The following is a 22,680-nucleotide window of genomic DNA, read 5'->3' on the forward strand; positions in this document are numbered from 1 at the left end:
ACAATTATAGTTTTGCAAATGTGAATCACTGGGGTGTGAAGTGCGGAACTCAGCTATGAAGTTCAATATAACATTAATAATAATAAGTGCCTATCGAACTAAGGCTTGACCTGATGACCTCGATTCTCGAATATATAGCCTACAAAAGAATCGCCTCATGAAATAATGCTGTTTTTGGAGCAATCGTATGAACGTACCGATCCTAAGCTGAATAGCGATTCAGTATTATCTTATAGAGTTATATGTTACTGAACGCCAGTTACGCAATAAGTGGTCGCATCGGTAGCCACGATCATGATCAATTCGGTCACTCGCTCCCCCCCCCCCGATTCGCCATTAAATTTATATTTCTAATAAGCTCCTTACGTTTTGGTCGATCTCTTTTGCGGATTCTTTTGTGCATGCTGTACAAGTAAGCACACACATTCACAAACAGAACGAACGTCTATACAATCCGGATATTAAAACGCCGACGCAAACTGTTTCTATTAGATGGAGTAACCCAGTTCTCTCGACCAATGTCGACTTCGCAAATAACCGGTCGCGTGTAAGATGCAAACGTCGTGTCGACAACTCGCGGTGGCTAAAACAGCAAACAAATGAAGACCCAAGTTGTGCAAAAGGGCGAGCGGGGGCTTCGTTGTTTCCGGACGTATTCTGTTGGTTACTCCACGGGCTTATAGTACAAAAGGAGTACGCTGCAATAAGATAGCTTCTATGAAATAGGGCAAACGGGTTGTAAAAGCCCATTGGTAGATTCTAACCGTAAGCTGTTTCGAAAGCTCGCTACACTTATAAATCGAGAAGTACAAAGCAGCCTACAACGTGGACAGCAAAGAAAAGAGGCTTGCACATGCGATAAAAGCCGTCGCTACCTTTTAACAATCAAAATTTGTGGTAAATGTAAAAAAATTGTCCGATGTAACTCTACTGTTCAACGTAAAACTCAAGGCATCAACACAGAAAAAAAAACGCCTTAAGGTATCGAACAAACCCAGCCGGAAAAACAAGCGGTAACTTAGCAGACTTGAGCAGCTGATCTCGAAATATTTAAATATACGAACTGGTTTTCAATTCTGTACAAAATGTAAATTTCAAAAATTGTTAAGAAATATTTAATGCAACAATTCTATTAGACGAGAGGATGATCTGTCTTGTTAGTTGTTTTCAAAAAAAATAACAAACAGGTTCATTTCTACGGTTCTTTTGAATGCAAAGAGGTCTTACGTTTTTTGCTGAGGTGGCACGTGCGTAGCGAAAACACATGAGACGTTAAATAGCCCCTTGATTGTAATATTGGCTTACCTAGACGGGACTTGTTCCGTCAGCCTAATAAAGTCCTCTGTTTCCTACAAATATCGCTGGATGTTACCCTAATTTGTCAATTACTTATTACTCCAAGCCGGGCGACTGTCAGCATATATGCTAGAGCTATTTTGCAGTATACCTAATCAAGTTTTCCTCTCACGCCTTAAAGTAGGCGATCTTGTCCGTTGGCGTGATCCCTTCCTGTGCCGTGTTGTCCTTATTTATATCTGTATGTTTTTCTACAATATTATAGCATAGCTGATATAAGACTATATTCTAATTTTATCAAACATTGGATTAGTGCTTTTCGTGTTATAGTGTGATCTGTATATTAATTTTATGTTATCACATATGTTCTAACCTGAGTGTTTGGCAGGGTCTGATTGCCCTACAATAGGACGCGGAAATTTCGAAACAAAGCAAAAAAAAAAAAGGTTCATCAGGCTTGACAGTATATTTTTGTCTTAGGTCGTATCTCACACTGAAAAGAAGAGCGTACGCTCCATCGTCTTTTTGTTATGCGATGCATAAAGTTGAACGTTGCGATGAAGTCAGCAAGGCTGATAGAAGATGATGAGTTCCGATATCTACATGATGTTTGTTGAAAGCACGACGGCACGTAACGATATATGTATAATTGACATACATTGAAAGGTTTACGGCCGCAGGTTTCTTCGATGGTTCAGACAGCTTCAAATGAGCCTTACAAATGATGACACATAGTGACACAGCGTGCCTGAAAGAATAACGTTTAACTCGAATCTATGCAGAACATGATCAGCCATTGGCTGGCTGCCGCACTCATCAGCAGCCACTGTATAGATCCATTTTATGTGTTCTCACAGAGCAATACTGCAATAATATTGCACAAGAGATTATGAGAGACATGCATAAGAGTTCAGTTGAAGTTCAACAGTGATAAGATTATGAATTAACAGAATAATTAAATGAACTATGTCCCGGTTCCACTCATTCAACTTCTTTGGTAGTTCATAGAGGAACAGGCGGTACAGGGTGAAGTCAGTCGAGTTCCTATATGTTCGGTCGCGTTTGTGAGTTGCGTTAATTTTTCTCTATTTAGAATAGGTAGAGATGCTACAAAATACGCAGTCTACAAGTTGCAACATGGCGTAGTTGTCACCTCGTGCTTGGCGTCCAATAATCCAGAAAGGTCAGTTCGGATGTTGCTTGTTATGCGCAAACGGGACTTGAAACTTACGGCTGCCGCTTGCACTCCCTCCTGTGGGGAGTCCTCAACCATCGTTCCTTTTAATCGGACCCTGTATGGTATTTGAACGAACAGGCTAAAGGAACCTTCGTAGCCATGAAAATTGAATAGAAGCATTTTTTCTGTCAGTTTATTTTGGGAGGGTAGCCTTCATCGTAGCATTGTATACTCGAGCGGCCCGAACACCTTTCCTGTGAAAGCAAAGCTTCTTCCGCCCCATAACGCAACTGGAGTCACATTCGCTTCCGTCCTTTTCACTCTAAGCCGTGCAGCCAACTATTCATCCCCACTGCGTCCAAAAGCGTGTAATAATGCCCAACGGTAACGCGATTCTGGGATCCAATAACGACACAAGTATATCATGTTCCGTGTGAAGCAAAAAGATGCAAAGCATCCATTCTTCGATCAGTAGAACATAGCAGATAGCTAAGTTTGTCAAAACGCTGTAAATGGCCAAACGCAAAAGGCTTGCCTAAACCTGGTGGCCTGATATCTCCTATATCATTATATTTACAGGCCACAGTTCACGGCACAAAGGCCAGTCGTCTGTTCGGAAATACCTGCCGGAATGAACGGTTTTTATCTAACGTTGTTATACAGAAACATCGATCAAACACGGTAAAAAAAAAAAAGCCTTGAAGCCTAAGTTAAAGGTGAGGGCCTGCTTTTGTAAAACCGGAACAGCTCAAGAAGAAAAAGAAATATATCACCTTTTTTTTTTATTTTCGGGAATCTACTCCAGTGCCTGAGTTTGTACTGAAGCGGCAGGAGGTGATGGAAGATACTATTATACGGGTCCGTTACAACGTTTCGCTTGTGATATGCGGTCGGGGGTAGATGAATTCGTTACTTTACGAAAAAGTTTGTTATTTTACAAATGACAATAGGCGTCAGATAGAAAACTTGGGTTGTATGAATGATCCGAAAGAAAGCTTGACCCGTTCATTTCATTCTCAATAGTTAGTACTACTCTACGAGTTTTCGCAGTAAGTGCATAACCACAGCCATGTAGTACGGGTTTGAGCTATATTTTTTTAATCTATTGTTTTTTCCTTAGCTATTTACGGTCGCATCTGCTAAACATGTATGTGGTTAACATTGTTTGTAAAAAAGAATAATAGTAAATTGAATAGTAATATATTGAAATAGTAGTATCTACTTGAAAACAAAGTTTAATCTAAGGCTTAAACACTGTTGACGACTATCACCCCGTATCGAAACAGGTGTCTTGGATGAAATAGGCAGCTTGAGCATTGCGCGTTCGTTTAACTAGAAAAAAAAAACTTGGCTATACCAAAATCGTAGTGTTGCCACAAACACTTGATCATTTATGGCTTACCATTGCTTTCGCATAGTGACGTAGGCCGTGCCCTCACGGATTTTTCCCATATGGCGGAAAATAATTTCCAAAGAGCTAGCTGTCTATTTGGAACGATGCCAACATGCTTGAATCTCTCAAAACTAGAATATAACTCTAAGATTTGGTGACTCGGCTACCCGAGTCGACTATTTGCTATATATATTATAGGTAAATATCTATCTTAAACGATACTTGTAGCGCGCAAATCTGGCTGGTTCCTCAGGTAGATAGATAGGATGCAATAGGCTGCGGAATCGAAAATGCCATGTTTTCGTGATCTCAACTTCTTTTGGCCACGACAACGCGACGGACTGAGGTGAAGTATGTATTTAGATATTAAAATAGGACTAGCTCTAAGCTGTGCGTTCTCGTACACAACAATCCACCAATAAACGTCAGAATTGCCCTATATGGATTCTGTCACGATAACTTCATTAATTATTGAGCATCCGAATTTATCCAACCGCCCTGTTTTGTCCTTAATCTAGCTCCAAATTAATGAACAGCCGTTCGCAGGGTTCAACCCATAGGCCCATAATTCGAGGAACATGGACATATCTGTTGTCTCTGCCTGTTTGATTCTGTCCGACCAAACAACAACGTTGGAAGCTCTGGCCTGAGCTGCTCTTCCTGCCAACGACTTAGGTCAGCGCTGCTGAACTGATGTTAGACTTATGCAGAGCCCCATCGTCTGCATAATGCGGCATACTTAACGCCGTATAATAAAGCGTCAGCTCTACAAGCATGGCTACGATCCTGAAACTCAATAGACCTTGAAAGTTGACCGCAATATAGAAATGCAACGTGACCCTTGAACAAAAATAACGCTCGTATCTAAATATCATAGATCTAATAGATTGTGAATATATTAGTCTGGAAGCAACTTCAACACATGTCTGAGTAAGAATTCAATGTCTGATTAAAGAAAAAACAGAATTCATTATGGTCAAAAACCAACACTAGCGGTTCTTAGATTTAGCATTGGATTTTAATGAAATCAAGCTTAAAAGTGACAATTTTTATAGATGCCAAAACGCTTTTTAGTATGTTATGTTCAAACGTGTCATGAATATCAGTTAGCTAACAACTACAAATATATTGTCCTGTTAGAAAACCTATTATACAGGCTGAGCGAGCCTGTACTTTCGTCGATATGTTCCTAGTCATTCATATACCAGGAATTCTAGGAGCAGGTGAGAAACTTCCTAAGATATCAGACTGACAATGGCACTCAGTTCCTTTGACAAAGAAGCTCAAGTCTAAATATCGCGTGCAGGAAAGCTATGTTTTCAATAACCGTCAACATTTCGATATAGTCTTGTTTCGTGTGTCTGTCAATTAATGGTTGTTTTTATGAAAATTTCAAATTTAAGCGCCGTGTCGACGCAGATCTATTGCCTAGATTCAAATGCGCCTTCCAAAAAGACTTCTGTTTTTTAGTTTTTCCGGTTTATGTATTGGATCGTAGTGGTTGTACTTCGATGCTTGCTTTCCGCTCTCAGTTCTTATACATGTATAAGTTGACTGCGTAAGATCAAGTGAAAATAGCTGCCTGAGCAATTCTCTACCTGAACGAAGACCTATGATGACCAAGGACTATTAATCTAGCTCGTTATTGACAATGCTCACAATTCGAGTTTCGATCAGAGCGCGATGTCAGATGTCATCTATTATTAAATTTTCAGATGTTGTTATTTGGGAGCATTGAACAATTGGCAGCTGACAGTCTCCGCCTGGCGTCGACAAGGGAGAAATAGGTTGCCAAATTGAGACAAAAAAGCGTTCATTTATTGCCGACATCATCGAAATAATCTGCCTAGACCATACGGCCGAATCTTCGCAATCTAGACAACTGACGAAGAACTTCTAGACCGACTGTCTCGCTCCATGAACCATTATTGCGTATGATCGATGCTAAACGATTACGCACTCCGCATTCATTATTACGTAATCACAGATGCCTATGAATCGCCGCGACTTCGGAAAGCAATTTTACTTCGTATAGTTGTTCCGCTGTATCAGATAGAAGCTAGGTGGTAAACAAGAATGGCCTTTTTTGTGTAACTGCAAGAACAAGGACCACTTGAACCGTAATCAATTAGATTACCTATAGTTATTTAGATTATACATTTTTTCTTGTGGTTTCTAGCTGCGGCCGAACATACTAGCTACAGATTTATTTGTGTGAATCTTGTGTGTTAGACATGACTTCATTAATCCACGCTACACGGGATCAGATAAAAAAACACCGTACTTCTGGTGTCGACATGGATCAGATATCTCGACTTGAAAAGACAGAACGCGGGTCGGGTCGACTAGATTTTTGTTAAACATATCAGTACTACGCTTTTCCCATCAAATGCGCGGTTTTAAAGCCTTTCTTTATTTGCATCAGCTTGTCTCATTTACCATTGACATTTACATAACAACGTTGGGTCATTGGCCAATGTGCACTGTGACGCAACGAGGTGCCCAAAAACGCGATCAGTTCTTATCGAACAACGTCAGGATGGTTTTTTATGCGTTTCGTTCATCTAGCGAACTCTGGTCAGGACAAGCACGCGAACAGGAAGTCGGCGCCGTATAGGCCGTAACACAAAGGAAAAATGTAACGACGCCCAAGGGAAAAAGAAGGCGACGCGGGAGCTTTTCGTCTATAGAGCGAATATCGTTGTAGCCGTAACGACAACATTTACTAAAGAAGCCCAATCTGGCGGCCTCTGTTTTTAAGGGAATCATACAGCATGCTCGAAACACTGGCATCGTTGTCGAAGAGTCTCTGCCGCGGTCGTCTGCCTTGGACCTTATTTATGCAAGCCACTGAAAGTTTCCGATTGTCGGCGAAGGCTTTTTTTGGGTAGGTATCAAAGTGAAATACCTATACCCCACTGAACGTATTGCACGTACTTAGCAGACATTCAACACAACAAATAGTGACAACTACATAAGCAAAGTGCCGAATTGTGACAGAGGCCCTGTTTATCTGCCTGCCGGTCAGCCGTTGTAAGCTCAAGAAACCTGAGTTGCCTTATCACATAAACATCTAAAAGCCAGACTTGTAGCCAATGTAGAAACCTCAAAGCGCGTTAGCTTGCTTTTTCTCATCAACTGTGCCTACGATATACCTAAAAGCATGCTAATATCACACCAGCCAGCTCTAGGCTTTGCAAATATCGACATTGTTTAAATTTTGTAAACTTTCGCTTTGACCTATTATGATCCAGCCGTTGATACCTTGCAAATCCCGAAACAACTGCGCTTATTGCCGCAAACTCTGAGCTCATTTGCGGATGCCTCTCTCTGGTCTTTCTTCTCGGTGCCCTTTTTTCTCCTTGGCACCATTTTGCTGTAAAGCACCTTTTCCTTCCTTTGGTGTTCCCGCGAGTGGTGACGTTTCGTTTTCTGTTTGCTCTTCCATCTTTCGATCGTTGCTGCCGTTATGAAAGAGCACACGGGCCACTTCGCAAGATCGGACGGATCGGTCAGCCTCGCCGGCGCAGCAGACTTGAGGAAGGAATTTCACCCGCCAGCGCCAGTTAGTCTGGTACAAAGTAATGCAGTATAATCTGTCATCAACATCTGGTCGACCGGCTGTGCTCTGACTTCGCTAATCATTGCTTATCTCTGCTCAGTCTGAAACTCTCGTTTAGACTTGCAGCCAATCACCCAATCAGCCACCGAGTCCCATAGGTTCCCGTACCGGCTTCCCTTTTCGGCTCCTTCCGATCCCTCTAATAAGCACTGAAGTGCCATTGTCTCGAACTCCTTCAGGAGCCGCCACTGCCACTGCCGTTTGCGCAATCGACGAGTAGGTTCGTTCCTTCTTTGGCTTATGGGTTGGCTGGTTTTTGATCTTCCTTGGGTTACTTCATTCTTCATTTTGACTGCGTGCTCGCCTGCAGTGTCGAAGTGCCTAGCCTGTTTGCTTAGGTGTACGATGCTTCACTACGTCCCAACAAGAGCAGTAACCGCTTTCCCAAAGTAGGGAATCAATGGAGAGCTGTAGACGGCCAACCAGCTTGTTGCCGCTACTGTTAGATGTCGAAAGGCATACTCACTCAGCTGGCTTTGTGTGTAGGACGCAGCGCCAGTCTTCTCAGTTTAACCCTGCGTTAGACGAAGACGGAGGAAGCAAGAAACCTTGTCACACACGTTTCAATTCATCGGTCAAACTCACCAAAGATAACCGCCACCAAATGGTGCTGTGACAGTTTCTGCGGTGGTTTCTACTACCTTTCCTCCAATATAGGGTAAGCGCACCCTTATATGTACTACATATATTGCCTTCCCCTACCGTCTGTTGTACGCCACTGCGATAGAACAATAGCACAGCTGACTTTGTGTGGTCTTCTGTATCGATGTATGTATTCTATTAATGTTTCTATTCTATTCTCAAAACACCGGCTTTCTAGAAACACTGCCGCCTAGGCTACACGGTATCACGTCCCTCTCTAAGCACTCTCGAATGTGTCTGTTCGCTGCTAACGATTGACCGTAATTTCTGCATTGCCGCCTACCGTGAGACTACTGCCAACTTACGTTCATTAAGGGACCCGAGCAAATGCACCTGCATTGCAATGGAAGGGTGCGTCTCCTCTGGTTAACGACGAAGAATCGTAGTGGTTTTTTTACGGTTTACTAGCTTTCCGCTCTCTGTGTGAACAACGGATTGCTAAAATTCTCTCTCGATGCAAGGGGCATAGGCATCGTCCTTGGTTTTATATTAATGGATAGCCAAACGTCCTGACGTCCACATGCTTTCGCCCCATGTTGCATAAGGAACTATTAGATTAAGCCAACGTTGATTTCCGCGAAGAGAGGTTCCAGCTGAAGTTTCTGCTAATAAACCCCAACATGGGCGGAATAACATAGGCGCTATTATAACGCTAGGGATATGTTAAAATTGTAGAAAATAATAGCAATTAAATATGAGCGCGCTGCCAATAAACTCTTTGTTAAATGACGTTACTAAAATTGCGCCTAGACGGATATTTGAAGTTCAGACAGCGTCATGAAGCCTAAAGCGTCAGAAATTATGTTCTATTCAATTTAAAGCAATGTGAATTTATTGAAGCCTTTCATTCAATATGTTTAGTAAAGGATTTTCGTTTAAGTTTGTTCCCGTATTCAGCTTGCAGTTTAGCTCCACAACTGATGTTGAATGGGGTCATCATATAGGGCATTAGAGATAAATATGTGTAAAATTTATGCGCGTTTATGACAATCTGTATCTATATGAATAAAGCTATTTGAATAACATTTTGATGAATCTGTCCACGCAACTCATCTGTCACTAGCTTTGAGTAGAAATGCCAAAAGAAACACCAAACTTGTCTATATGACTCAATACACCTCTCTCAAAAACAGCCGCTAATTTCTATGTCCGGAAATCCGAAATCATATGCGGAAACAGATCTTTGAATCTCCTAAATAAATCTGTGAACTTCCTCAATTGACCTGCTACTGCCTGCGTTACGCTTCACCCTATCGAAGTTATCCCTGCATTTTCCGGAAGTTGCTTAAACAGCAGCGATTTCGGCTAATGAAATTTTATAATCTCGGTCTAACACGAGAACAACCGATTCTAGTCTATCTTCCCAAGTATATACTTTACGCTTATATACATTTTACATAATTGACATACAACCAATCGTTTCCTTCGTATTCCTAACCGTCTAGTTTCGTCACATAGAAATTTACAATTTGTAGAGATAATTTTACCGTGTTAGCCATATCGGTTGAGCATATATCCGCTACGACAAACAGTCCGTCGGAACATTTCGAACATACGATAAAACTATTCTATACTCAAACTCCTGTTTCAGATGTCGGCCCTCAGAGGTAACGACAGATCGTTATATAACTTTATTAACATATAACTTGATTAAAATTATATAACTGTATATAGATATAAGGGTAATTTTAGGCCCATTTAATAAAGGATTGAGTCAGAAAAGCAGTCTATTGATGCAGTACGTTCAACGAGAAGCTCCTCAGAAGCTTAAGCAGACTCGCGTCAGCCTCGAACTCCTGCACGCACTGTCTACCATAAAGGCCACCAAACACTGTGCGCGTGAAGTGATTTATCGAGTGCTCTTAATAACAGGCTTAAAATAGATGCTGTGCAAGGATTAGCTTTCTCTCAAGGGTTCCCTGCATATGACATCCATACATAAAAACCTATAAAGCAACATGAGTCATTACCTGATGAACGTTCTGTTGGCTCTGTATCATTACGGATACGTGTGCCATGTGTTGTCGATTTGAGGTATTTAGTATTGTGTAATTCCTGTGTGACCTGGCCCGTTTTGAAGATGTTTATTGCATTATTATATAAAGACGATAGATCGTGGTGAAGTATCGGATCGATACTGAAGTAGTGTCTATTGTGAGTTAGGATTGGAGCAGTATAAGCGTCACGCTATACTGCTAGAACGTTACTTTCTGCCTAAAATTATTCCCTCTTTGATCAAATACGGATGGTTTAACATAGTGGATCTAGCGGGCTATTGAGCATTTCTCAAGCCATTCGCAAAAGTTTAACTTGTGAAGTATCTAGTAGCTGCTCTAATTTCTGAAAGATCGAGTAGACCGCTGCGAAATTGTAACAGGTTGAAAAGTCGCTAAATTTTATCATTCAGTAGAACGTCGATGAGCTTCACTTAAATCGGATACTCGATAGCCGCATAGGGTTTTAAAATAAACGTTTTATTAAGTTGATGTCCAGTGTTTTGATACGAAACGGTTCCACCATTAGTGGTGTATACCAAAAACATCTAACTCAGATTACCGGGTTGCCAGGGGGTTTGACTTGGTATAACGGCAGGATCATATTTAATATGGTAGGTTCCAACTAAGCTTTCTGATTTGAAGCGGTTTCAAGAATGCGTGAGGCACATATGTCACCGGAAGCTTAATGTGGAATTCGCAAATGTACCAAACCCACTTGAAAATGCCGTTTCTCCAATGGTGCAATAATAATAATGTATTTTCTTGCTATAAGAAGGACATGTGAGGTGTGCAGTCAAGGTTCGAAACGGGGCGTAAATACACTTCGTTTCGAACGGCCGTACGGGACGTAAAATTGAAATGACTTTAACTTGGAAAAGCAGTCCCATCTATACTAACCACTTCTAAACCAAAGATATGTTTGTTGTGGTAAAATAGAACAATTTCATATGTGCACAGTATCCTTTCTTTCTTGTTTTCCCTTGATTTGGCAAGCTTCCCCAATCGTAAATGATCAATCGAGTGAACTAGTCTTAACAGAGAACGTCTTATCAGTGATTTGATTATCACCATTTATAGGGGTTTAATTAGATATCAGTGGAGTATAAGCCTATCTGATTTTTCTAGCAATCTAGAAAATGGAGTGATATGGATAATACGTTGGTTCGCTTTTAACATTATGTGATCTTACTCTAAATTTAATTGGATCAAATGCTTCTTTACCTCTTTCTCCAGGGATGAGACACCCCCTAGATATATAAAAGTGACGCTTATTTTTAACTCAGTTTTCAGCTAAACATTGCCAGGAAAAGAATACCCCTTCACATCTCATTAAGGTGCAGCTGAAGGTGCTAAACTCGTCTTCTTGTATTAAACGTTACGTCCCAGTAATTTCGGTAGCAGTAGCAACAGCAACGGCCATAATGACGGCCATTACATGACCTGTAATACTTGATTGCACAACAAAAGGCTTTCTAGGGCCGTTCTTCTGTGATGTTTTGGTATCATGCTCGAACGGTTCTTCAAGAGTTTGACAATACATACACTGGGTCGGTCGAGTCGTAGCCATGGCACGGTGAAACCCAGCGCCGGTCAACGTAAGCAGACAGTCTCGGGCTAACTAACCTTATGTGCAATGTCCGACCGTTGATGATCAATTTCCCTAATGCGTTCCTACAAGATCAGCAGCTACAGCGGTAACAGGTTCCACGCAAATACGAGGATGAGATCGAGAAAGGGGAGGAGGGGTGACGCCGAGCTAAAGAACAACGAAATAACATTAGCAGACGACAGCGGAACTCTCTTGATTTCCTTACGGCATCTTTCACGTAAGATCAAGCTGGCGAGGTCGCTGTTACCAAACGCATGGTAACATGCCAGGTCCAACTCATGCTCCAATCACAACTGTCACCAAATTTGCATTTATATTTGAGGGCCATTCGTGCTATGGCGTCGTGATGGGCTCGTTCAAAGAACATTATGAGAAAAGCAGTATCATTGCATTGTTATGTAAGGAGGATAATTTGCCGCCGCATCATATCGTAGCTTGCTATTATGTCCGACGACGAGTCACAGCAAGAAAAGGGAAAAAATATCTAAACGTCGAAGTATTGCCGATGAGCTCGTGGTGCTTGGTGTAACAGCGCCTTTGATCGTTCCTTTTCTCATAAAGCTCGCTAGATTCAAAGGTACTACAAGTTGATCTACATACTTAGTTTAGGTTGTTTGGGCTTTATCGCTCAATCCAGGGTAGGCAAGAAAAAAATAAAAGAGGACGCTGCCCCTAACACTACTCAACATCACAAATACCCAGAATGAAACTATCGCGTATCTGCGACACTGAGAAACTATGCAAAACGCCTACAAACTGTATCTCTCAATCAAAATTTTTAGCGTCGGCCTCAAAGGGGCTCTTCTTCCATCGATTATTATTTTAACAATTGTACAAGAGTAAGGCGTAAGATTTTATCGTTGATCAAGAAACTGTCGCATGTACATTACCCTGTGTGGCTAGTGAACGTGTTAACCACGTTTTTTTGAAAACTGATAAGTAAGCAAATGTCCAACTTTCGTGTTTTTTGACTGCTAACTTCTAAGTCGACCTATAAGGCAGCCGGTAGAGCAGGCTGGCCAAGCTAACCTCAGCGTGCAATTGATAAATGAAAACACATTGCAAGCATTCAGCATTCTACGATTTCAGTCGTATTCAAGTGATTCACTGTAAAACTCTTATGTCCGCTTTACGGCACAGAAACAAGTTTGACAGGATCATTGAATAGCAGGCCATCGATTATACACAGATTATGATTATTCTCAGCTGTCAGTTGAATTTAAATAACGGCCAACAAAAAAAATGGAACAGAAGCCCCGATTAGACATAGGGCTGAAAGCTGTCCTCGAGCAGCTGCGTCGAGCAACCAGGAAATCAAATTCATCTAACTTCTATTGGGCAAGCTGACATGTAGAAGCCTGAGCAGTTCCTGACATAAACGGTTATCTCAGCAAAAAAAAAAAAAAAAAAACAGAAGAAAGAGAGTAATAGCTGAAAAGCGTTTTAACGACATAATATAATGCAAAAAAGGTGATCTTCACCGGTCGCATGAACCTACAGTGTTGAGTTGGCACGTGATAGGTCAAACGATATACCAGCAACAGACCGCCTCTAGCTGGGCACGTAGATGCGGTATCGTTTGAAATGGTGCCACCGCAGGCTCTAATAAATTATATGCAACCCTACGTCAAGTATACTCTAGGGTGCTCGGTATACAGTTTGACTAGCCCATATTAAGCATTAATGTTTCCCTTTACATTGTGCCCGGTTTTGTTTTTGTAGTAAAAAAGTTATCACAATACTAGTCAACTTTGACCGAGCTGGTACTAACTACAGAACGTAACAGCACTAAAATAACTTGTCGCAGGGAACAGCAGTGCGTCCTTTTTGGAATATAAGCGATGATTAGTTACTATGCAATCTCCATTGTAATGAAAGGCTTTTTCTGTTTGAAGTTGGCAGCTCACAGTAGTCCTAGGTCTTATGCGGCTGTGATAAAATTTTATAAATCAACAAAATTTGATGAGTAAAAATGGGATTGTGCTTTAAGAAGATAAGAGCCTTGTTAAAATGGCTTGAAGATATTTTTACTACAAAAATAAACACCCCTGTAGAGAGAGGAACTTTACTTGGCAATTGGATAAGTTCCTATGGTTAAACTTGTTGCACCCTTTAGCACCATTTGAAGCTTTTCTAAGCCCTAGAACTGTTGAAACTTTTGGCCTGTGGAAATGTATGTGGGATTTTTTAGTATGCAATTTATTCGGGAGGCATTTAAGCGAACCTGCTTTCGAAAACGAACTTTAAAAAGTCATCTGGAAATAACACAAGAAAACAGTTCGGAAATTACTAATTAATGCTTTAGGCCTGGAACGAAATTGGGAACCATGTTGAGTAAGCATGACCGTTAAAAATAACGCATTTTGCACATACAAAAACACACGTTTTTATTTAGGTAAAGTCCTAGAAGCAAGTCCCAATTCAGATGCCGTACCGTATATATATATATATATATATATATATAATCGTACATTTGTTCGTTGAATAAAAAGGTTAGCGGAGCTAAACAGCGAATTTTGTTGTTTTTTTTTTTTAGGTATCAATTCATTAGCGCTTTCATCCGCCATCTGACAGAAGCAGCTATTTCCTTTATCATGTGTGGTAGAGCCAGATGATTCTACACCTTGTAGTCTTTGACATGTAGAACTTTCGACAAGCTATCCAAATAATGAGATGCTAATACTATTAGACAGTTAGCAATGGGTGGTACCGTAGAATCAACACAGTTCGAGAAAATGAAAACCAGAAATTTTGCATCCGTACTATACCGCAATACAATGTTACTTCTTCGAAATCGTTATTCTTGATAACGTCAAAGTAAGTCAGCTTGAATCGACCTGGTAAGACTATTATCTATACTGCAACGAGTAAAGAACTCATGAAATATCAAACTAAATTTCTTCGGTTAAGTTAATTTCATGCAGTTGGCTTATCTAAGTTCCGCAAGGTCATTAGAACAAAGACCTTATATGAAGCCCCATTACGACACGCCAGGCTAAATTCAAATGGCGCTACAGCTTTGTCTGCTTTTGATTCATTCGGTTACAAGTGAAGGCAAAATAAACTCGATTTAAATAAGGGAACGAAACGGGGCAATAAAGTTGTTTCGCGGGCTCGTTTTTCGTTACTCTTGCACAGGCTTATTTAAATCAACGGTGAGCGAATGACGACCAAAGACGATAACAGTCTGATTGAAACCACACACATTACTCGAAGTAAACAGGCCCGTACCGCTCCTTAAAACCTGAGTAGGAGCCCTTGTTAATGTGATGGGCGCAACGTACAGACTATCGGCGAACACCTTCAGCTCTTTTTGTGAAGCAGGGCCTCTTCATTTAAGATTCGCATTGTCCTGTAACAAAGGATGGTCCTCAGATTAAGTAAGCCCACGAGTACCATACTCACCAGTTTATATCCCGTGCATTTTTCTGGAAAGCAGCAGAAAGCCTTTTTCGGACGGCTTTGTAATATGTTCCAGTGCGAACACAATATCATCCAAACTGTGGGTCATGAGCCCATCCAGTGGTTGAAAGTGAGCTGATTTTTTAAAAATTTCTCTTCAGTAAAACAATGCTTAAACTTTGGCTAAGCCTAATCTGTATATAGTATGCTTATTCTATTATTAATCTAACGTATTCTATATATCTTATTCTACTATTAATCTAAAATATAGTATGCTTAGTGTCGCATGATGCTTCAATGTCTTAAATTCTATTCCACTCTATGCTAATACCGTATCCGTGCGTTTCTTCTTCTTCTTATTATTATTATTATTTGCCTTGGTTTTAGCGGTCGCGTACAGAAGCTACTATAATTATATAAGCTCGCCCGAACCGAGAAAAAAAAACTTTTTTTGTAGCATAATGACTTTGAGGGGAAAGGTTTAATTTTTCCTTATTTTCAGGTATAATAGTTTGTTGCCCCTTTTAAGGCTCATGGCCTCGCCAGGTACCGAAACAACAAAAAGCCTTTGCTCTTTAGGTCGCTAATCCTTAGTAAATCCGCTCTGCTGATATCGACACTGGCGGATCAGTTTTACGCGTAAAGTTCTTCCATAATGGCTTTGTTTTTCCTTTTCCTCCTTCTCACTCCAGTTTATTCAGTTTACAATGAAATATCGAATAAAATTGTACGCATTATTTGCTTACTAAGAAGACTGATATATTCGAGCTGCAGTTTGTTCGCATCTGTCTGTAGAAAAAAAAGCGTAATAGCCGAAAATACAGCAGATACAAAAAACGTAACCTTTCTAATTTTTTTTTCTCTATGATCTGTTCAGTTATACACTATAAAAAGTAATACCTAGGCAAATTCTCGAGCTTCGTGCCAGCTAACAGGACTAGTACAGTTTATATAGCCTAAAGCTCATGAAAAAGGCCATCGCTGGCTTCCAAGTTGCACACATTGCTTCTGTATGAGCTAAAGGCAAACTCTAAACACGAGAATTATACGGCAAACTTTTTAAGCATGGATATAGGAGAGTCTACGCTCGTCTGCCCAGGAGTTAACTCTAGCAAGTTGAATGTCCTTTTTCCCACCAAGAACTGTCCCAACAAGAATGAGGTTTACGACTCACACCCATTATTATGGAACAGCCTGAACGTTTTCAGCGTTGCCTGTAAAGCTTGACGTTGTGATCGTCATTGAAATACATCATCCTTTGCCCAAATGAACGAAGACATATTTATGACGAATATTTTCGACGTATACACATGTAAAGGTGACCCATATGAATTCTAAACATGAAAAACTTGATAGTATAATGAGTGTTACCGAATGTATCTACTCCATCAATTATAAGGACCGGTAGAGTACATATTCTCCTGGGCGTTGCCGACAACGACTGAGCCTCTTTGGCAGTTGTTGATAAGAGGACACACCTCTGAGTTAGCTTTGAATCTAAACTTTAAGAGTTAAGCAGAGAATGGTCTTCGAACCTACGCCGCATGACATAGACGCACCCAAGTAAGAAAACGGGAATCGTTAAGTAACGCCCAGGTCTTGATGAACCCGCTACTTTTATCGAGTTCAGGCTCTCTTGGAGCTATCTAAAGGGTTTGATGTAGTTGTTTACTAAATGGGCCTTCGTAATCCGAGCATACGGGAACAACAAGGCTTTCTTTGATGTGCAATACGAAAAATAATCCAATTAACCTGACGCTTGATTTGAGTCAGCCTACTCGCTTTCTACGTTACTTCTAATGCATCTAATACTGCAGCTAGCTTTCTTTTTATTTTGTCAACCGCTCAGCATAAAATGTAAGGTAATGAACCCTAATGGTGACAGGTTCTCTTCACAAGCATGCTTAAAAATGTACTATTATTGCTATTATGATTGTGTGCCTTATTTTGTGTACACCATTATTGTCAATGATCCTTTATAATTTGGATGGCAGTTCATTTATTTCGTTGTTTTAGAAGTCTGGGCTATAAGGGAGTATAAAGTTAAAAGGGAATTCTGATGTCATGTTGAGATTTGAGCAGTTTTTCTGCTATGACATTGCCGAAGTTGGTAAGTATCTGTGTAGTGGGTAACAGAACGCTTCCGAATTTTTGTTGCCCTAACTCGTGCGCAATGAAGTCGAGTGCTGTCGTGCACTAAAAGTGATTCATTTCTACTTACTAATATTGACTGTTCAATGCGAAGCTCGTTCATCACCCCCGTTGGTGCGGCCAAAATGTTGGCGGTACAAATCAGCCGCCGCCGCCGCCGTCGTCGACAAATCGAAACTCATGAAGCTGTAGAAATTGTCACCTACGTTCAACATTCAAACAGGCATCATACGCTTTTGTAATGTAGGTTTACTTTAGGGTGATGCCTTGCTGGTTCAGTGCATCTACCGTCTTATGTCGCTGTCTGCGACTGTTGTCGGAGGCCCATTTTTCGATACAAGTCACGATTCGAAGAGGTAATGTATTGTAAGAACACGATGTAGCAAGTATCACTGCGTTTTCGTTTTTGATCTTTACTTAAATCATGCGGTATCCATTTATCCAATTTCCTATTTTCTTTATTAGCCTGAGGTGAATACGTGTAATATCTTTACATGTTAAATGTTACACCCGTGCACTTCGAAATAGATTGACTTTCACCTCAGCCCTCGACTGCTTAGCTTGCTTCTGGGTTCAAGATTTACTTCCTAAATTTTCTTATATCAACGGCCTACAGCGCTTTCAATGGCAAATCTCTCACTAAATACGTGGTTTATTAACAGCGACCTGTTCCTGACACTACAGTGGTAGCCAAGATAGGTGGACCTTACGATTCTCATCAAATCCTTTTCTTGAACAAAATGTCATGCCGTCAACTTCAAATAGTGAGATAAGCGTTTCTTGCACGTCATACTGGACGGCCTAATAGTTCCTAACCTGCTTGCCATTTCCTGGGTATTGGTAATAGGTAGGTTTGTTTTCTCATGGGAATAATAGGCCTTTCTAGTTACGTGCGAATCCTTTCAAAAAAACGATAGCGGTAACATCAGCAGACTGCCTACTTTTAGGGATTTTTTAGGCCAGCAGCCGCGTCGATCGAGATTATGCATGCATTGAAAAATATTGATTATCCTTAGAAAATACAAGCCCCTTAGTCAGTCAGGGCCGATGTCATTTATACTTCAGATTCAGTCTCATTTGGTTCACTAAAATCCATCTTGAGCTAGGATCGATGATTTCATTGTCGTAGACTCAAGTTTACGCGTTCAGCCATGCTTCCTGGATACCATTATACCTAGACGATCAATTGGCTTGCTCCGGTTAGCAAGCATTTACCAGTCGCCTACCTGAACTAGGGAGAGGTTTTCATCCTCTACGAATTATATGATTTTTCATATACGAAGTCATTATAATTCCGTTATATCGTTCAGATCATGCGGGATTAACATCAAGTTATTTTAACTAGCTGAACATTACGCAAAGACGGTTTTATGTTGTTTTTTTTTTTGACAGTTTGCAGTATTTTGCAATACGTAGATAGGTGTTTTTGGGACTAGATTTGCCCGACGCTCATCGTCGAGCCGACTAGTTTCTGCTACTCTACAAGATAATAGGACTACAAAACGTTTGATAATTAAAATAACGTATTTCCTCTAAAAATCACGAGCTTCTTCCAGAAACTGGAACCTGATGGTCCCGAATAAGATTGACTCATTTAAGCTGTTTAGAATGATTCCATTCAGGTTAGCAGAGTAAATGATAATTAACGTTTCGTATTTAAGTAATTGTTGCAGTATCAGCCGGCGAATCTATCCGGTGCCTGTTAGAGGTAAAGTAGTGCTGATCGAAGTTTTTTCCTTCTTTTTTTTTTTTTTTTTTTTATATATATACTATTGTCTGTATTTAGATAGCATTCGATGATTGAAATATTAGGGCCCTTTACACTTCTTTTATTGACGTCTTGCCGCAACTGCTATAGAGGCAAAACATTTGTTACAACCAGCTGCTTTTGGCAATAGCGCTTTGATCAATTTTGTCAATGCTAATCATTATCGAGAATTGAGTCGTTGTTTATAACACACTTATTTAACTGATAGAAACATGAATGGTAGGCTATTTTTTAAATTCTTTGCCTAGTGGAAACACACATCGTGCAATAAAACAATAGTCCTTATTTTGTTTCAGTTTGCACCGCCTACGCGACCTTTTTTTTTAAACCCTTGCTTAAATTTTTCGTAACTACACGTGACGATAGGCTTACTGTCTTTAGGCTTATTTCGATGTTTTTCAAGTGCTATTTTCCTTCGATTTCATCGATTACGTTATTACGGTCAGTTCGTGTCGGCCTTTTTTTTCTATTGCCTATTATAACGGTAAGCAGCTAAGTGGCGTTTACCAGTTCTAGAGTATTTTTCTAGATAGTTGGCTCTCCACGCCTGTAAACGGTGCTGCTTTTTGTCACAGGTAGTAGATGATTTTACCTAAAGGCTGAAGCTTGAAGCCAGCGGTATACGTGCCTGATTAGGAGAGGCACACAGCATACGCCCATATGGGTACTACTAAGCGACTCAGCCAGCAACGAAGCCGATGGAGCTTTACTTCCTAGCTGACGGACGAGTAGATCGCCAGGCATGCAGGCGCTTGTGGTAACCTAAGCTGAACTGTCCAACTTATCGCAGCGGTAGGCTAGCGACATCGTTTGTTTCCTCTATGGTGCTAAAGGGGAGCAAATTCAGAGGGAGAATTCAGCGAAGAGCGTTAGGCCTGGTCAAGCTGAGCCTAAGGCCTGATGTGTATCACCGCTACATAAAGGACACAAACTGTTCGCGGCAACAACACAAATCAGTAACCTGTTTTGAGAACGCGCTCCTCAGGACGAATTAATTGTTTGCATTCCTTATTCGTCGTGCGCTGTCCTACAATGAACAAGTTTCGTCATTATGGCAGTAACTTCAATGCGTTATTAGATTGCTGATACGCTAGCGCGTCAGGGAACACACAACAGTGCAGCTCAGATGACAATGCATCCTCGAACGATGTATCGTACCAATCTATTAAATTAAAACCTCACTATTTAGATCAATGGCCCCATTCGCTTGGGTACGTCAGCAGCAATATCGAGAACAGCGGTGATAAGTATAGGAATTTTGATTGATTGAATAAAGAACACGTAGGCACCATTATATATACGCATATCTCATAGATCAACAGCAAGATGAATAGAGAGAATCGCATGACTATATAGTGATCTTTTCTCCTTGTCCTGTGTCTGTTACCCTTTGCTTGTTCCTGAAGTAACGAGACAAAGGGTCGGATACTATGGCAGGAGCGGTCGTTCAATACATTTTTTTGAAACATTACAGACCTCTCAGCCACAATCTTCTATTACGCAATATCTAAACCAAGGCCTATTTGCTCTGTGGCGGGCAACCGCCACAGAGGGGCCGGGCCTAACCTAACCTAACCGATAAAATGATATTTCTGCTGGTCGGACGAGGCTGAGCGTTGAGGAGATACTAGAAATTTAATTAATTTCGAATACATAACAATAACTCAGCCATCTACCAAGTATAAAACCCAATGTCTACGCGTCCCCTAACCCATGATAGCAGTCGAGGAGTTAGACAAATTTCAAATATCTTTAAATATGTGATAGAGATAAGATAACGGTTTCCCGAAAACAACTCCTTATAACGCATTAAACATATTTCTATATGCACAAATTGTGGATATTACGCACAAAAGTGGAATCTACATATATCGTTGTTTTCATACCGCATACTTGCCCTCAGCACGTAAAAATAGCACTTGTTGTTATTACGATGCAAGCTTTGACAAAAGCTTTATGCATGCGTCACTGGCAGCTAGTTGTTGGTGAAGCCTGATATTATCAAGGTACTACATCATAGAAACCCCATTCTCGCTGCTGATAATTGCATTATTAGAGCGCTCCTATACATACGCTTTGACCTCCATATTGATGATCTATTACAGGTGCTGGATATATTTTCTACGAATGAAAATCAGCAGATATCATATCACGTGGCTTTTAAGTGTTTTATTTAACTGGATCTATTGTCCTTCTGAGAGAAGTTTTGCTTTAGCGATCATCGGAATGGAATACGGAAATAATATGATGTATATACATATATAGTTTACGTCGGGATACCATTTAATTCTAACGAGCATTCAAGAAATTGCAGCTTACATCTTATCCAATGCCATTACCATTCTGCACTGCACATTCTACCCCATGCAGCTCTAAACGGGTTAGCATGTGTACCAAATTAGTTCTACTGTTAGCTTCCTTTCAAATTATCTGTGATCTTTTGCTCTGGCCCATATTCCTTTGACTAGAATACACGACTTATTCGCCTTTTGAAATTTCGCACTCTGTTTGTTACTAGACTTGATCGAGTTTCGAAAAAACCTTAGTGTTTCGCTTGTTAGAAACACTGCACCGATAGACTCACTGATTATCCCGCAGACGTTTGCTCCTATACCCTCTTAAAGTCCTTCCAGCTGTTGCGCGCTCAAAAGTCACGTGTTAATGCCTAGAAACTGCGTGACTGGGGCGGCTGACTACGTACACAGTGCACAGTTCACAACTTTTTCGTCACAGCTGCGTACAGCATATGCACGTGTGCTCCGTGTACATCTAACCGCTAACATTTGCAGCGTGTAGTAGAAGTCGCAATGTAGCCTCGCTTTTTTTTTTGTTCTTCAACCATTGAGCTGAACTGCCACTGATCTGGCGATTTGTTTAAGGAACTGCTCGAATATAAGAACGAGAAGATAGGCCCGAAATTGCTGACTCTTCAGGATACGTCGAGCTGGGGGAATACGTTAGGTGTAGCCACCAGCTAGTTAATATTGTATATTAAAACGCGGGCCAGCCTTTGACAACGCGAATCTTGTAAGGGCTGCGACGGCATGGCAAGGCAGAAATCTAAGACAACGGTAGCCCGTAGTGGAGCAATCCGAAACGCAGGCCACGACGACCATTTTAGCCACAGGGGCAGAATGAACAGGGCAAAAAAGATAGGTCAAAAGAAATAGACCAACTGGCCTATTTTAACAGCACAAAGGGTTTCTGTACGTAAATCCACTTGTAGAGTGGGTGTTACTGGAGTGGAAAATAATTGCCATTACTAAATAAGAAAGAAAATGCTTTAATCGTACGAAGATATGAAAGAGCAACAGCAAAAGCCCAGATGTGAACGCACTCTAAATCCTTAAGTTTTTGTTTCAATCGAGAGTGTCTATTGCACAGCGAGAACTTGGTAAATTCGTGCAGTGTATGGCAGAGATCTGAAGGTCTGGATCGAATCGATAACGTCAAGTTTCTACGTTCACATCGTGTACTACATGTAACTGTTTATCTTATGGTTATGGAAGTTGATGATGACTTAATGATGCCGTTCTGCTAAAATTTCTTATAATAAATATATCAATAAAAAAATTATTTGCATTCTCTCCTAGCTCTCAACACTAATTGTTCTATTTACGTAA

General features: G+C 40.7%; 1 protein-coding gene and 1 long non-coding RNA gene across 3 annotated transcripts in view; one reads left to right on the top strand and one right to left on the bottom strand.

Annotated features, from left to right (window-relative positions):
- LOC111264102 (uncharacterized) overlaps positions 1 to 22,680 on the top strand; it is a 74,497-nt gene that overhangs the window by 25,517 nt on the left and 26,300 nt on the right. The window lies entirely within an intron of this gene.
- On the bottom strand, positions 13,157 to 21,712 carry LOC111264105 (uncharacterized). The gene is made up of 3 exons (XR_002682658.2): positions 21,642 to 21,712; positions 17,360 to 17,491; positions 13,157 to 15,088 (listed from the first exon to the last, which is right to left on the bottom strand). It is a non-coding gene; the product is annotated as an uncharacterized LOC111264105 (long non-coding RNA).

Source organism: Varroa jacobsoni, unplaced genomic scaffold (assembly GCF_002532875.2).
Source record: "Varroa jacobsoni isolate VJ856 unplaced genomic scaffold, vjacob_1.0 scaffold_821, whole genome shotgun sequence".
Classification (NCBI taxonomy): Eukaryota; Metazoa; Arthropoda; class Arachnida; order Mesostigmata; family Varroidae; genus Varroa; species Varroa jacobsoni.